The 16,993-nt window shown below is 31.9% G+C and overlaps 1 protein-coding gene and 1 long non-coding RNA gene across 24 annotated transcripts in view; both read right to left on the bottom strand.

The window, feature by feature from the left end:
• Positions 1 to 16,993, bottom strand: part of LOC127712109 (RIMS-binding protein 2-like) — a 172,177-nt gene that overhangs the window by 69,592 nt on the left and 85,592 nt on the right. The gene's annotated exons all lie outside the window — the stretch shown is intronic.
• Positions 10,497 to 11,895, bottom strand: LOC127712111 (uncharacterized). 3 transcript variants are annotated; one of them, XR_007986943.1, is made up of 4 exons: positions 11,869 to 11,895; positions 11,411 to 11,787; positions 11,052 to 11,141; positions 10,497 to 10,808 (listed from the first exon to the last, which is right to left on the bottom strand). It is a non-coding gene; the product is annotated as an uncharacterized LOC127712111 (long non-coding RNA). The 3 variants fall into 3 exon arrangements; XR_007986944.1 differs by having other exon boundaries at positions 10,497 to 11,141; positions 11,411 to 11,733; XR_007986942.1 differs by having other exon boundaries at positions 10,497 to 11,141.

The following is a 16,993-nucleotide window of genomic DNA, read 5'->3' on the forward strand; positions in this document are numbered from 1 at the left end:
TGCACTGAACAAGATAAGATAATTCACGATGTTTGCAACTTTTATAATCACAATAGAACGATAATAAATGATATTAAAAAATCACTAGTGCTTATTTTTAACAACAGCAAGTGAAATCCTTGCCTAACTATGTCAATTTCAAAAGGAATTAGTCAATTAACTGAAAAATAGTCGTATCAATTCCATTAATAAAATGTTAGGCAGACGAATTCACAAATACAAGGCTATCTAACCTGAGGCTAATTAGATATACTCATTGCATATCGCTTCTTGTTTACTATTAACAACCCAGAATCTATTGCTATATTTCAACATAAATATACAATTGCATTTCGATATATCTACACTTTGTACTCCTCTCTCAATAACACCACAGTCTCTTGGGTAAAATAGATATGTGTCTAATTTCCAAGTCCTTCCCATTACAATAATTACACTTTTATCACTTTTGCTCTCACCCTAATCAACAAATTGAAACAATCGGTGTTATAATCAATTCATTTAAAAGTTAAATTTGTCATCCAGGTGAAAAAATCACAACAATGTTTTCTTGACAGAAAGGATTCCTTGGAGTTAATATCTAGGCATGGAATTTCATTGACTTATTTCTTCCGTAATGAGTCTGAAAACAGCAGGTCATGGATCTTATTTATTGTCCATAAATATTTATAATAAAAAACATTCTAGATTTAATCACCATCTTCTACTGAATATAAAATGAATGAATTTCCAATACAGGTTTGACGGTATGTTCTTCGGTATTGTTCTTATGATTCAACTTTCCACAAAGTTCTCAGAACATGGCTTTAATTACTATTTATTTCATTTTTTAGGACAATGGAAAATATTACACTTCATATTTTGAAATAAGATGTCAGAATAACAATTAAATCAACAGAATCAATTTTTTTCCATCATGTTATTCAGCTCTTTACCGTATAATCCTTCAAAAAACACTTTTTTAAAATTTGACTTTCATACTTTTTCCAATGAACTGACGTCCTATACAGTTGTTATAATTCAACCTAATCCATCATATAAATATAAAGTCAGCTACAAACACACAGTTTTAATCCTCCTACATGTTTATTCAGTTTAATCAACGAAACATGTTCTCTTATTATTATCAATGCACTTTTTCTAGAAGAAAATTTTTACTTAATCTTCATTAATCATCAAACTATTTTTCAAAATCCCAATATGCACGTCGAGTACCATTCCCCAATGACCGTCAGACCACCAATGTTGCAATAATAGCCTGTTATATACTATTAAACATTAGATTCAATACTTTTGCTAATGCACATTCCGTTATAAACAATTTTCCATTTATTCAACATGCCATAAAATATTTGTATTTAATTTCTCCGGATATACAGGTATTAGTTAATCCCATAGAACATTATAGCTAATGTAACGATGAAATACGCAGCTGCATAATCTAAGAATAGCAACACTGTGCATAGAACGGCAAACTAAATACCTTCATAAACGATTCTTTAAAATCTTCTTTCACAAGAGAAATTTTTTTTAAACAAATTCAACGAACCATGTTCAAAAGATAATTTCTAACCTTTCAGAATAAAAGTTAGTTCAAAGAAAATGGAATGCATTTATGGAAGTGGTTTATTGTTTCACATCCTTCCTGAGTTCCGTGACGAAACATACAAAATTACACCCAATCATGCAATAGATCTATGAAATTTATTTTAAGATATTTTAAATGGTTTTGACTATTACAACACTATTTCCTCTCAATGTTTCACTATAGTCATTTGACAAACACGAAATCCACAGTGTACTAATAAACCGCAGGAAATTGTTCAAGACTTATATTTCAAAGCCTTGTATTGATCAAACTCAAAAAAAGTTTGTCTTGAAGGATTTTTATTTTCTGCTTGATAGCACATTGACCGAAGTAGGTATTGAATAGCATTTAGCATCAATACATACAAATATTATTCAGTTCAGTTAATATTCTAATAAGTTTCAGGAATTTGCTCTTTCTCGATTTTGAATACACTAAATCTAAAATCATGAAAATGATCTAGACTTAATGAACTTCACTTCCAGTCGAGTCTTATTCAATGACACTATTGATCGATAAATTTTAATCTTTTTGAATATCAATTAAAAGATACAAGCAGACAGACTTTCAGAACATAAAATCTTCTATATTCCTATTATGTGATGAATCAAAATAAAAAAAATTTTTTTTATTAAGACATCAGTTTTCTAATTAGAAATTTTAAAAAGACATATACAGATATTTTTAGGCTGTCTTTAATGTCAAATGCATGATGAAAAGTAATTTTAAATACTGAACGCTGAATTGATTGAAAACGTGATAATTAGCAGTGCTGAGATGGAATGAATGTCTTGTCTTTAGTAAATGTTAACGACAGACGGAACAAAGCAAACACAATTTGAAATTTTCAACAAAGTCGGTTGGCTTTAAAATCAAGATCAGAATCTGTTGTTCAAAATATAAAATATTAAATAGCCCATCCTTCGTTATTTTTCAGAGTTTGATATATTAGCACCTAAATCCACCAGTCCTGAGGCACTCAGTCTCTTTACAGACATAATAAGAATCAGTCATGTCAGCAAGTATTAAAAAAAGTTTACCTAATCTTCTAAATATACAGACAGCTAAAATTTTCATTCTGTTATAAAAGCCATGAAATTTTATCGTACACACAGTTAACTTCTCATATCAGAGTTTAAAATAAAACGATTTTCTGTTTGACTTCTGCATTAAATATTTGCCATAATGACACAATGCCATTTTATGACAAATATTCATCAACTTCAAACCTTAATAGCACTTCCATCATCATCTTTAATACCAATTTTACAATCTGGCTTAGTAAAACTTCAAAAGGCTTAAGATTTTACTCAGTCTGTTATCCTAATAACAAAACTAATAGACTGTTATGCAACAGTTGAACACCAACCTCTCAAAGCAAGGCAGAACTTTACTGCTACAAGAAAATATCCAATAATTGAAAAATACTTGACAGTTTTTATCGATATTACTGCAAGCCGAAAATATAGGTTTTAACATTTGTCATTCAAAGTGGAGCAAATTAAGACAAAAGCTGATCACTTAGCGTAACCATTCATAAATTCAAAATGCAAATAATTGTGAAACAAATCATATAAAGTTTGTATAAATATAATTAATGTATTATTATATTTTGATCTACAGTTACGTACTGAAGATTTTCTACATTTGAGTAAAGATGGCCTTTCACATTAAGTTTGATTTAAGAAAATCTAGATGTATTGATACTTTTAAGAAACAAAATCAAATTACAAAACAGACAAAAATTCATTAATTGGATAGAATGAAAAGGTCTAAAAATTTAAAGCCAAGTTAAAAAAAAATTAATCACTGATTTATAAAAAAAGAAGAGCAATGTATAAAATGGTATTTATTCAGTATCAGATATATATAAAAAAAAAAAAAGCACTATCATTTTCTATGTTCAGTGGACCGTGAAATTGGGGTAAAAACTCTAATTTGGCATTAAAATTTAAAAAGATCATATCACAGGGAACATGTGTACTAAGTTTCAAGTTGATTGGACTTCAACTTCATCAAAAACTACCTTAACCAAAAACTTTAACCTGAAGCGGGACAGACGACAAACGAACGAATGAACGAACTGAAGCACAGTCCAAAAAACAGAATGCCCTCTACTATCGTAGGTGGGGCATAAAAATGTTGAATATTCAAAAGACCCTTCAATGAGATTATCAATATTGATTAAAATTACACATTAAATGAATTGAAAAGTTAATAAAAATAATGTTTCTCTTCAGTTTTTTTCGCCTTTTTGTCTTGTTTCTAAAGAGTTATATGACCCTTATCCAAATGATGTAGTCGATAAGTTAACAGACATTAACATTAAACATGTTGACTAATATATGTAGATGATTTTGTCTTGCTGATCATTTTTGCCATTTCAAGGTTCTCTCTATCTAATATAGTTTTCAAGATAATAGGGAAATCTGAAAAAAAAGTTAGTAAATTTCATCCTTAAAGGGCAATAACTATCATAACAAGTCTGCCTCTGTCAGATTTTCTCTATTTATAGTGGTTTTCAAGATAAACAAGCATTCTGTGAGTATTGCATGGCAATACATAGTCCACTACCAGTTAAAAATTCATTGTATTGGAACAAAATTCTAACTTGATCTATAACTTGTCATGGTGTAAACTATATAACAAATATCAAGTCAATATCTTCAAGCATGACGAAAAAAAGTGTTGAAAACTGATTATTTGAGTGAATTTTGTAAGTCCAAGGACCATAACTCTGCACAAAATCATCAGACCAGAACAGAATTCAAACTTGAACTGTCACTTGTCATGATAAAACTTTATACCAATTATCAAAACAATATCTTCAAAAATGACCAAAAAAAAAGTTCGGAAAACTGATTATTTTAGTGAATTTTATAAGTCCAAGGACCATAATTCTGCACAAAATCATCAGACCGGAACAAAATTTGAACTTGATCTGTAACTTGTCATGATAAAACTTTATACCAATTTTCAAATCAATATCTTCAAGCATGACAAAAAAGTGTGGAAAACTGATTATTTGAGTGAATTTTCTAAGTCCAAGGACAGTCATAACTCTCCACAAAATCATCAGACCAGAACAAAATTCAAATTTGAACTGTAACTTGTCATGAGAAAACTTTATACCAATTTTCAAATCAATATCTTCAAGCATGACAAAAAAGTGTGGAAAACTGATTATTTGAGTGAATTTTCTAAGTCCAAGGACAGTCATAACTCTCCACAAAATCATCAGACCAGAACAAAATTCAAACTTGAACTGTAACTTGTCATGATAAAACTTTATACCAATTTTCAAATCAATATCTTCAAGCATGACAAAAAAGTGTGGAAAACTGATTATTTGAGTGAATTTTCTAAGTCCATTTTAGGAAGGTCATAACTCTCCACAAAATCATCAGACCAGAACAGAATTCAAACTTGAATTGTCACTTGTCATGATAAAACTTTATACCAATTATCAAAACAATATCTTCAAAAATGACCAAAAAAAAAGTGCGGAAAACTGATCATTTTAGTGAATTTTATAAGTCCAAGGACCATAACTCTGCACAAAATCATCAGACCAGAACAGAATTCAAACTTGAACTGTCACTTGTCATGATAAAACTTTATACCAATTATCAAAACAATATCTTCAAAAATGACCAAAAAAAAAAGTGCGGAAAACTGATTATTTGAGTGAATTTTCTAAGTCCAAGGACAGTCATAACTCTCCACAAAATCATCAGACCAGAACAAAATTCCAAGTTGAACTGTAACTTGTCATGATAAAACTTTACACTAATTATAAAATCAATATCTTCAAGAATGACAAAAAAAAGTGTGGAAAACTGATTATTTTAGTGAATTTTCTAAGTCCAAGGACCATAACTCTGCACAAAATCATCAGACCGGAACAAAATTTGAACTTGATCTGTAACTTGTCATGATAAAACTTTATACCAATTTTCAAATCAATATCTTCAAGAATGACAAAAAAAGGTGTGGAAAACTGATTATTTTAGTGAATTTTCTAAGTCCAAGGACCATACCTCTGCACAAAATCATCAGACCGGAACAAAATTTGAACTTGATCTGTAACTTGTCATGATAAAACTTTATACCAATTTTCAAATCAATATCTTCAAGCATGACAAAAAAGTGTGGAAAACTGATTATTTGAGTGAATTTTCTAAGTCCAAGGACAGTCATAACTCTGCACAAAATCATCAGACCAGAACAAAATTCAAACTTGAACTGTAACTTGTCATGATAAAACTTTATACCAATTTTCAAATCAATATCTTCAAGCATGACAAAAAAGTGTGGAAAACTGATTATTTGAGTGAATTTTCTAAGTCCATTTTAGGAAGGTCATAACTCTCCACAAAATCATCAGACCAGAACAAAATTCAAACTTGAACTGTAACTTGTCATGATAAAACTTTATACCAATTATAAAATCAATATCTTCAAGAATGACAAAAAAAAAGTGTGGAAAACTGATTATTTTAGTGAATTTTCTAAGTCAAAGGACCATAACTCTGCACAAAATCATCAGACCCAAACAAAATTCGAACTTGATCTGTAAATTTTCATGATAAAAGAATACACCAAATATCAAATCAATATCTTCAAGCATGAAGAAAAAAGTGTGGAAAACTGATTTGCAGGACAGACAGACAGACAGACAGACCGGGTGCAAAGCTAAAGTCCTCTTTGACTTCATCATACTAGTCCCCTACCAAGGAGTCGAATGGGGACTAAAAACAAATCTTGCATTTAACCCCAGTGTTCTATTTTTAGCAATGTTGGCCATGTTAGTTGGCAGACAGGGTCATTGGACACATTTTTTTAAATAAGATACCCCAATGATGAAATGGCCATGTTTGATTAAATTTGTCCCTGAACTAATTCAGAGAGAAGATTTTTGTGATAGTTAACAAACGCTGACAAATGCCAAGCAATGAGAAAAAATATAAAATCAGCAACAAATATTTCACTTTAATTCAAATCACGCAAAAGTTAAGCTGGGACAGGGATAAAACACAAAATAGATTGACAGCTTGCCATCCATGTAAAACGTATGTCACATCCTTATAATGAATATGACCTTCTGAAACAATCCTGGGAGAGGATTAGCCAATGAAAAAAATAAATGCACTTCTAATCTTGATAAGAAATTATTGATTCTAGAATTAGTATAAGGTATTATTTTGTCCTTATACATCGTTTCCATTACTGCAGAGACTTAAGCAGCACTTGTTTGGAATTAAGAGTAATGTTTTCTTGTTAACATATAAAACTGTAAATGGTTAGAATTATAGTTGGGACTTATCCCAGTGCCATCAGCATTCTATATAGACAATTAGAATATGCATCGAAATTGTTTTATCATTAAAAACAAGCATTCTGAGAGTATTGCATGGCAATACATAGTCCCCTACTGGGTAAAAATTCATTATACTGGAACAAAATGCTAACTTGTTCTATAACTTTGTCATGGTGTAAACAAAAAGTAAATATCATGTCAATATCTTCAAGCATGACTAAAAACAGTGTGGAAAACTGATTATATGAGTGAATTTTTCAAGTCCAAGGACCATAACTCTTCACAAAATTATTAGACCGAAACAAAAATTTGAACTTGATCTGTAACTTGTCATGATAAAACTATATACCAATTATCAATCAATATCATATAAGCATGATGAAAAAAAACATTAGATATGATTAATAGTTCTCTAAAATTAGATATGATGTAATACAGTGTATATCTATTTTCAAATTATAATCAAATATAATTAATAGTTCCAAATATTTTTCTTTCATTTGTCACAAACTAATATAGATTTGTAACTTATCTATAAAATGTCAACAACTTTTATCTACACAATGTAATGTATTGAAATATATACATAATAAGAATAGATTATTATCTAATTAAAGGTTTTCTCTTCACATTTTTTTTTTATGTATATAGCATTCAGAAAATTAATTTATACTAAATAACTAACAAACCTGCCAAAAAATTCTTCAAATAATTAAACAAAGAATGTCTTTAAAAAAATTAGTTATCTCCCTTTGTACAGAAATATGGTTTAACATAGTACTCTAACATTAGATATGGTCCAGAGTTATGGTCCATAACTCTGGATTAAAATATCAGACTGGAACAAAATTTGAATTTGATCTATAACTTTTTTTCATGATAAAACTATATACCAAATATCAAATCAATATCTTCAAGAACGAAGAAAAAAAGTGTGGAAAGCTGATTTGCCGGACTGACAGAAGGACAGACAGACAGACGGACGGAGTGCAAACCTAAAGTCCCCTTCGACTTTGTCGGTAGGGGACTAAAAATACATAGAACTGTATTCATTCAAATCAATTCAGCTGATATCAATTTATCTAAAAAAAAAAGCAGATCCAAAATCTATGATTTTAATTCGCATAATTAAGTCATATACTGCTTACAATAATATGAAATGTTTTCATTTATTTATGTAGGACTCTGAACTGTGATGATACTCCAATCCACGATGGTCACACTGAAGTGTGATGGTACTCCAATCCACGATGGTACTCCAATCCACGATGGTCACACTGAACTGTGATGGTACTCCAATCCACGATGGTCACACTGAACTGTGATGGTACTCCAATCCACGATGGTCACACTGAACTGTGATGGTACTCCAATCCACGATGGTCACACTGAAGTGTGATGGTACTCCAATCCACGATGGTCACACTGAACTGTGATGGTACTCCAATCCACGATGGTCACACTGAAGTGTGATGGTACTCCAGTCCACGATGGTCACACTGAACTGTGATGGTACTCCAATCCACGATGGTCACACTGAACTGTGATGGTACTCCAATCCACGATGGTCACACTGAACTGTGATGGTACTCCAATCCACGATGGTCACACTGAAATGCAATGGTTTGACGCTGAAGTGCGATGGTGGGATTGTGACGCTATCTTCTTGATAGCTACACAGAAGTGCGATTGTGGTAATGCTGAAGTGCCATGGATTACATAAACTATGATAAATAGTCAATGCGCTTCCTGTCCCATCTGTAGCATTGTAGTGTAATTTGTAAATAGCTTCAGCCAAAAAAGCAATAGTTCATACAATTGTTCAGATACTGACCACTGTAGACGCTACATACAAAGATTATTTTCCTTTAAAACCAGTACTAATTGCAATGACTGAAAAACGAGGTAGTTGTTTGAAACGCATGTACTACTTGGGTTATAGTCAAAACCGAAAAAAAAATATCCAAAAAAATTATATGGCTGCTGTAAATGAGAACAAGGAGTGAGATGGTTATCTGCAACTGGAGAATATATTGTTTGGTATTTATATAATAACTAATAAAAAAATCGAACTCTCATAATAATTTGACATCTGTAGATTTTTAACGTGCCATCACAGGTCTTATAGACCATTGCACATCAGCGAAAGTAACATCACACTTCAGCGTGGACCATCACACTTCAGCATGACCATCGCACTTCAGTGTCGCTATCCCATCTCCGAGTCCTACATTTACATACCCCATCATTCCTTAGCTAATCATTTTTGTTCGTATTAATCTGGTAGTTTTCAGCTTTGAATTGTTTAAATTATTCATCTTAATGTGAATTTTAAATAAATTATACATTAGCTATCCATTACTCTCAATTAATGAGGGAATATATGAATGGCAACATTCATAAGAATTATGATTGCAACAATCCAAGTGTTTCAGGGACCAAGATCAATATCTAATCACAATGAAGTCACTACAACTCTTTTATAGAGATTGATAGGAGATTAAGTCTGGTTAGACTATTGTATTCAGTAGGACATTGTCCCAGACAGGAATTTTTACAAACATTAAAACAATATCAGATGAAACTGAAGATATTTTAATCAAACATCATTAAATGTAATTGAGTGGTGACATAAAGAATTCTTAATTAGCTTTTGTGATTCATGGGTTAAACCTATTCACTAAATTTTATTTTCTTATTTATTTTATTACCTAACAAAAATTTCCCAGGTATCAGTACAAGGCATGGTTTAGATTATTACAATGAGTCCATCATAAGGTGCAAGTCAATGAATACGAAAGAACCTGTCACCAATTAGAGGTTCAGAACATATTATTTTGATTAGAACCTCTTCAATACTGCTTTTACTCCTATATGTTGAGTACAAAGGAAAGAATATCAATTGGAACCAGCTAGCCATTTAACCAATAACCTCCACACTTGAGGCAAAAATGGATGTTCCGTACCAATGATAACTTTTATAACTCATCACAAGGTTAGTTGGCCCTTCTACCTTCCTCAACTATGAGAAGTCATAACATGATAAGAAAAAAAAATTATTAGGGCAATTCATAACTCAAAATAAATTGACCCACTTGACAAACCAAAAGCAAGTTGACACACCCAAACCAAAGGACTGATTGATTGATGGCAGCAAAAGCAAAGTCAGCACACATTGTCGGCTATGCTGTGAACAAAATTGCTTAAAAACAGCAACAAAGCAAAGGAACTGCATTTCTACTGCTGCTCTTCATCTTAAGTAACTGTAAGTTTCAACCTCAAACCTAACAACACAGAGTAAAACCTCATACATTACAACACAGAGTAATACCTTATACCTAACAACACAGAGTAAAACCTCATACCTAACAACAAAGAGTAAAACCTCATACCTAACAACAAAGAGTAAAACCTCATACATAACAACACAGAGTAATACCTTATACCTAACAACACAGAGTAATACCTCATACCTAACAACACAGAGTAAAACCTCATACCTAACAACAAAGAGTAAAACCTCATACCTAACAACACAGAGTAATACCTTATACCTAACAACACAGAGTAAAACCTCAAACCTAACAACAAAGAGTAAAACCTCGTACATAACAACAAAGAGTAAAACCTCATACATTACAACACAGAGTAATACCTCATACCTAACAACACAGAGTAAAACCTCATACCTAACAACAAAGAGTTAAACCTCATACCTAACAACACAGAGTAATACCTTATACCTAACAACACAGAGTAATACCTTATACCTAACAACAAAGAGTAAAACCTCATACCTAACAACAAAGAGTAAAACCTCATACATTACAACACAGAGTAATACCTCATACCTAACAACACAGAGTAAAACCTCATACCTAACAACACAGAGTAATATACCTCATACCTAACAACACAGTAAAACATCATACCTAACAACACAGAGTAAAACCTCATACCTATAACAACACAGAGTAAAACCTCAAACCTAACAACACAGAGTAATACCTCATACCTAACAACACAAAGTAATACCTTATACCTAACAACAAAGAGTAAAACCTCATACCTAACAACACAGAGTAATACCTTATACCAAACAACACAGAGTAAAACCTCATACCTAACAACACAGAGTAAAACCTCATACCTAACAACACAGAGTAATATACCTCATACCTAACAACACAGAGTAATATACCTCATACCTAACAACACAGTAAAACCTCATACCTAACAACACAGAGCAAAACTTCATACCTAACAACACAGAGTAAAACCTCACACCTAACAACACAGAGTAATATACCTCATACCTAACAACACAGAGTAATATACCTCATACCTAACAACAGAGTAAAACCTCATACCTAACGACACAGAGTAAAACCTCATACCTAACAACACTGAGTAAAACCTCATACCAAACACACAGTAAAACCTCATACCTAACAACACAGAGTAAAACCTCATACTTAACAACACAGAGTAAAACATAATACCTAACAACACAGAGTAAAACCTCATACCTAACAACACAGAGTAAAACCTCATACCTAACAACACAGAGTAATATACCTCATACCTAACAACACAGTAAAACCTCATACCTAACAACACAGAGTAAAACCTCATACCTAACAACACAGAGTAATACCTCATACCTAACACAGAGTAATATACCTCATACCTAACAACACAGTAAAACCTCATACCTAACAACACAGAGTAAAACCTCATACCTATAACAACACAGAGTAATACCTCATACCTAACAACACAGAGTAATACCTTATACCTAACAACACAGAGTAAAACCTCATACCTAACAACACAGAGTAATACCTTATACCTAACAACACAGAGTAAAACCTCATACCTAACAAAACAGAGTAAAACCTCATACCTAACATTAAAGAGTAAAACCCCATACCTAACAACACAGAGTAAAACCTCAAACCTAACAACACAGAGTAATATACCTCATAGCTAACTACACAGAGTAAAACCTCATACCTAACAACACAGAGTAAAACCTCATACCTAACAACACAGAGTAAAACCTCATACCTAACTACACAGAGTAAAACCTCATACCTAACTACAAGTTTTAGCAGATTGATGTCACTATACTGTGAATATTTTACATGTACTTAACATTTTCACAAGGACATACCTGTCAACTTTTCAAAATCTCCATGGGGGATTTTATGGGCAAGAGGACCTAATGCTTCTTTTTTTATTGTCATACATTGTAAGTGTTTTAAATCAATACTTTATAAAATTAAAATGAAATTGAGAATGGAAATGGGGAATGTGTCAAAGAGACAACAGCCCGACCATAGAGCAGACAACAGCTGAAGGCCACCAATGGGACTTCAATGCAGCGAGAAACTCCCACACCCGAAGGCGTCCCTCAACTGGCCCCTAAACAAATATGTATACTAGTTCAGTGATAATGGACGTCATACTAAACTCCAAATTATACACAGGAAACTAAAATTAAAAATGATACAAGACTAACAAAGGCCAGAGGCTTTTGACTTGGGACAGGCGCAAAAATGCGGCGGGGTTAAACATGTTTTTTGAGATCTCAACCCCCCCCCCCCCCTATACCTCTAGCCAATGTAGAAAAAACAAACGCACAACAGTACGTACAGTAAAACTCAGTATAAGAGAAGTCTGAGTCCGATGTCAGAATAGGAAACAAAAGAAAATAAACAAAATGACAATAATACATAATAACAACAGACTACTAGCAGTTACTGACATGCCAGCTCCAGACCTCAATTAAACTGATATTTTGAATGAGTATATATGTGCTTAAACACCTGCTTTAACTCATTTGAATGCCTGTTTTGAGGTGTTCAGTTTATGTAATAAAGAATTTCAAAATTCAGTTCAATACTTCTCATGGGGGAAATCCCCAATAATTTGTGACAGTTAGCAGGTCTGCATGGATCATATGCCTTACAAATGTACATAACTATTAGCAGGTCTGCATGGATCATATGCCTTACAAATGTACATAACTATTAGCAGGTCTGCATGGATCATATGCCTTACAAATGTACATAACTATGTAAAATAATCTGGTTATTTTCTAGTAACATTTGAACACAAAACTGAAGATATTGCTCTTTGTGCACTAACAGAAAATAATCGGAAATCAAATCATTCAATCTGTTTAAGTTTTTTATCTGGCTTAGAATTATGACATATTTTTGACAATGTTAATAGCCAATTTTAATTCACATAGCAACAGAAATTTGAACATTTTCCAAGACCAACCTTTCTTAATTCTCTTGTCAACAAAACTGACACCTGAAAATGAAAAGTATCGGAAAACATGTTCTTTTCACTTAGAATATCTCCACTTTGGAAGTTCCATAATTTCTTTAAAAGTTGAGACGAAAAAAGACATTCTTAATATTCTGTCTCAAACCATAAGAAAATCAATACAATATAATAGAAACAAACACTTAATATATTTTAATTTCGTCCTAATCGATTAAAGCATTGTAACAAACTTAGAAGTCACATTATCTCGAAATATAAAGTCATGCTGATAAATACACACTCAAACTTAATGCAGATAGCAACATTTTTATTATTCTCTTATTATTATAAAAGAAAATTGAATAAAAGTTCCAATGCCATTGAGGAATACAAAACATATTCAATATCTTTAGATTAATTGAAGGACTTCCTACCAGCTGACACATTAGATTATATTCACAGTGACCCAACAATATCTTTCAAACAGTGACCTCAAACACTTTTTACCTATGACCTTTTTATATTGAAAATTAAAGAAATACTTATGATATCCTTCCATTACAGGAGAATATTTTAAAGTTTTACAAAAAGTCTGCATTAACAATGTGTCAATGTCCCTTTCAACCTTTATCAGTGAATGTTTAAGGACTTTGAGATTTGTTGCTACAAACACTTATCAATATTGATGGCAAATCTTTGGATTCATCATTATTCGTGGGATACCAATTTTCGTGGATTTCATTGTTATAGGTGAACCACGAAATTAAATGTTCAATGAATAACAAATTTCCTATAGTCTTATATGCAGACTTTGGTAAAACCACGAAATCAAATATCCATGAAAATGCAAGTATTCTTCAATCCACGAAAATTGGTACCCACGAAAATAAATGAATCTACAGTATTTAATTTATTGACATCTTGACTAGACATCTGTCAATTGTTGAAGACCATGTTTTGACCTCTTGACTTGACATCTGTCAATTGTTGAAGACCATGTTTTGACCTCTTGACTTGACATCTGTCAACTGTTGAAGACCATGTTTTGACCTCTTGACTTGACATCTGTCAATTGTTGAAGACCATGTTTTGACCTCTTGACTTGACATCTGTCAATTATGGAAGACCATGTTTTGACCTCTTGATATCGTTGTTGGTTTGATGTTTGTAAATATCAGAAACATCATTTAAATGCCCTACTGTCACTCATAGTCAAAATTAATCCTATGACATTTACAGATATAAAATTGTGTACTTAAAGTTATTTCTAATAAAATACAAGACCCAATCTCATTACATCAAAATTACATATATTTTTTTCTTTCTAATAAATTCTACAAGGAATAAAAATTGAATATATTTGGAAATACATCTTCTATATGCTAAAGTACAAACATAAATAGTTGCCATGGAAAAAATGATCATTTGGATATAAACCTACATGATATCTCCAGGAATACTGATGAGGCAAACAGTTTTAGAATACTAATGGACAAATTTTTACGATTTCATTGAAAAATGGGTTATCAGCCAGACCATAAATAACTCGACTTGTTTCCAGTTAATGATATTTCATCAGAGGTAATTCGGCTCATCAAAGTTTAATGAAATTTAATTAAAATGGATCCTGCAGTACATTATACATGTTATATAGAGATATATGCACTCTTCCATCCTATTATTACTTTGATTGTCATTTGTGGAAGACATAAATTGCCCAGAGAAAGTTTATAAAAATAAGCAGATGTGGTATGATTGCCAATGAGACAACTATCCACCAAAGTTCAAATGAAGTGGATGTAAGCAATTATAGGCAACCGTACAGCCTTTAACAATGAGAAAAAACCCTTTTTGTTAAATTCTGCTAGTGGAATCCCCCATTTGTGGAAAACTTACCAAAAGAGTTTATCCTTGTAAGAGAGTAAAGGGTATACTGGCTATGAAGGGATCCTTAACTGTTTTGTGTGTTGTGTTTTATTTATGAAGGGATCCCTAACTGCTTGCTTGTTTTGTTATATTTATGAAGGGATCCCTTACTACTTATTTGTTTTGTTTTGTTTATGAAGGGATCCCTAACTGCTTGTTTGTTTTGTTTTATTTATGAAGGGATCCCTAACTGCTTGTTTGTTTTGTTTTATTTATGAAGGGATCCCTATCTGCTTGTTTGTTTTGCTTTATTTATGAAGGGATCCCTAACTGCTTGCTTGTTTTGTTATATTTATGAAGGGATCCCTTACTACTTGTTTGTTTTGTTTTGTTTATGAAGGGATCCCTAACTGCTTGTTTGTTTTGTTTTATTTATGAAGGGATCCCTAACTGCTTGTTTGTTTTGTTTTATTTATGGAGGGATCCCTAACTGCTTGTTTGTTCTGTTTTTTTATGAAGGGATCCCTAACTGCTTGCTTGTTTTGTTATATTTATGAAGGGATCCCTTACTACGTGTTTGTTTTGTTTTGTTTATTTTATTTATGAAGGGATCCCTAACTGCTTGTTTGAATAGTTTTATCTATGAAGGGATCCTTAACTGCTTGTTTGAATTGTTTTATTTATGAAGGGATCCCTAACTGCTTGTTTGAATTGTTTTATTTATGAAGGAATCCCTAACTGCTTGTTTGAATTGTTTTATTTATGAAGGGATACCTAACTTCTTGCTTGTTTTGTTTTATTTATGAAGGGATCCCTAACTGTTTCTTTTGTTTTATTTTCATTGTTAACTTGGTTACATAAGTGGTCAATATATATTCACAGTCTTCCATCTTATGAGTTCATAAGACTCTTACTCTTTTATATTCTTTACAAAAGAATGAAAAGATCTTTCTAAAGTAGACTGCTGGCTTATGAATACATGTTGAAAACAACATGTAAAATAATGATTAAATATAGAGAGCAGCAGGCAAATCAAGTTGTATTTTTCAGCAAATCATCTCAAACAGAACGTTTTCAGATAGAATTACATGTCCTCATTGTGACCCATACCAATCAATCTGTGACTTCCCCTTGAGGTATTGTTCTGTCCAATTATCTTGTTACTTAATTATATTCTCAGAGAATTACACATAGAAGTAATTAAAACCTACTGAAATATCACTGACTTGTCTGTACACCTTATTGGATAACTGCTTCGTCAATTCGACAAAATTACTCAATAACTAACTTTGTCTGGTTAACGTTGGCCGATTGTCATTAACTCAGAGTAATAAATCTTACAAAATACTAAAACAAGTGCTATAAAGCTAGCAGCTGCACTGTTAATAAGCTGTTCAAAATCGGAAGTACATAATTGATTTCTTTTTGATTGGTTAGTTATTACGAGTTGGGTACTCTGTGTGTAAGATGTGCTATACCCTCTACAGGTTGTTCAGTCTGTGGATAATCTTATAGCTGAGAAAAACACATGTACTTACAGAATATAAGAGTATACTAGATGTCTTTTAAGGCAAATTTTATCAAAATGAAATAACTTTTTAGAATTCTTTGGCAGTCTGTTTGGTTCAAATAGAACAGTATTGAAAGTGTAATCAAAAGTCTCAGGTCCATAGATACACAAAGAAAAGATTGTCTTTTAAGGAAATGTTGTTGGTTTGATTTTAACAACCAAACAGTTTTAAGTATATTTTTATTGTGAACCATCTTTTTCATATACCTGATCATATATTAAGTATCATACTGTCAGGTCTTTACATAACCTACATAATTGATTTGTGGTAAGGGAAATAACTCAAACTTATATTCAGAAAATTTTACCATGTTTCTATTATTGCAAGATTTTTCACATGATAAACTAGAGCCTCTCAAGAGCCTGTGTC

This window comes from Mytilus californianus, unplaced genomic scaffold (assembly GCF_021869535.1).
Source record: "Mytilus californianus isolate M0D057914Y unplaced genomic scaffold, xbMytCali1.0.p SCAF_8, whole genome shotgun sequence".
NCBI lineage: Eukaryota > Metazoa > Mollusca > Bivalvia > Mytilida > Mytilidae > Mytilus > Mytilus californianus.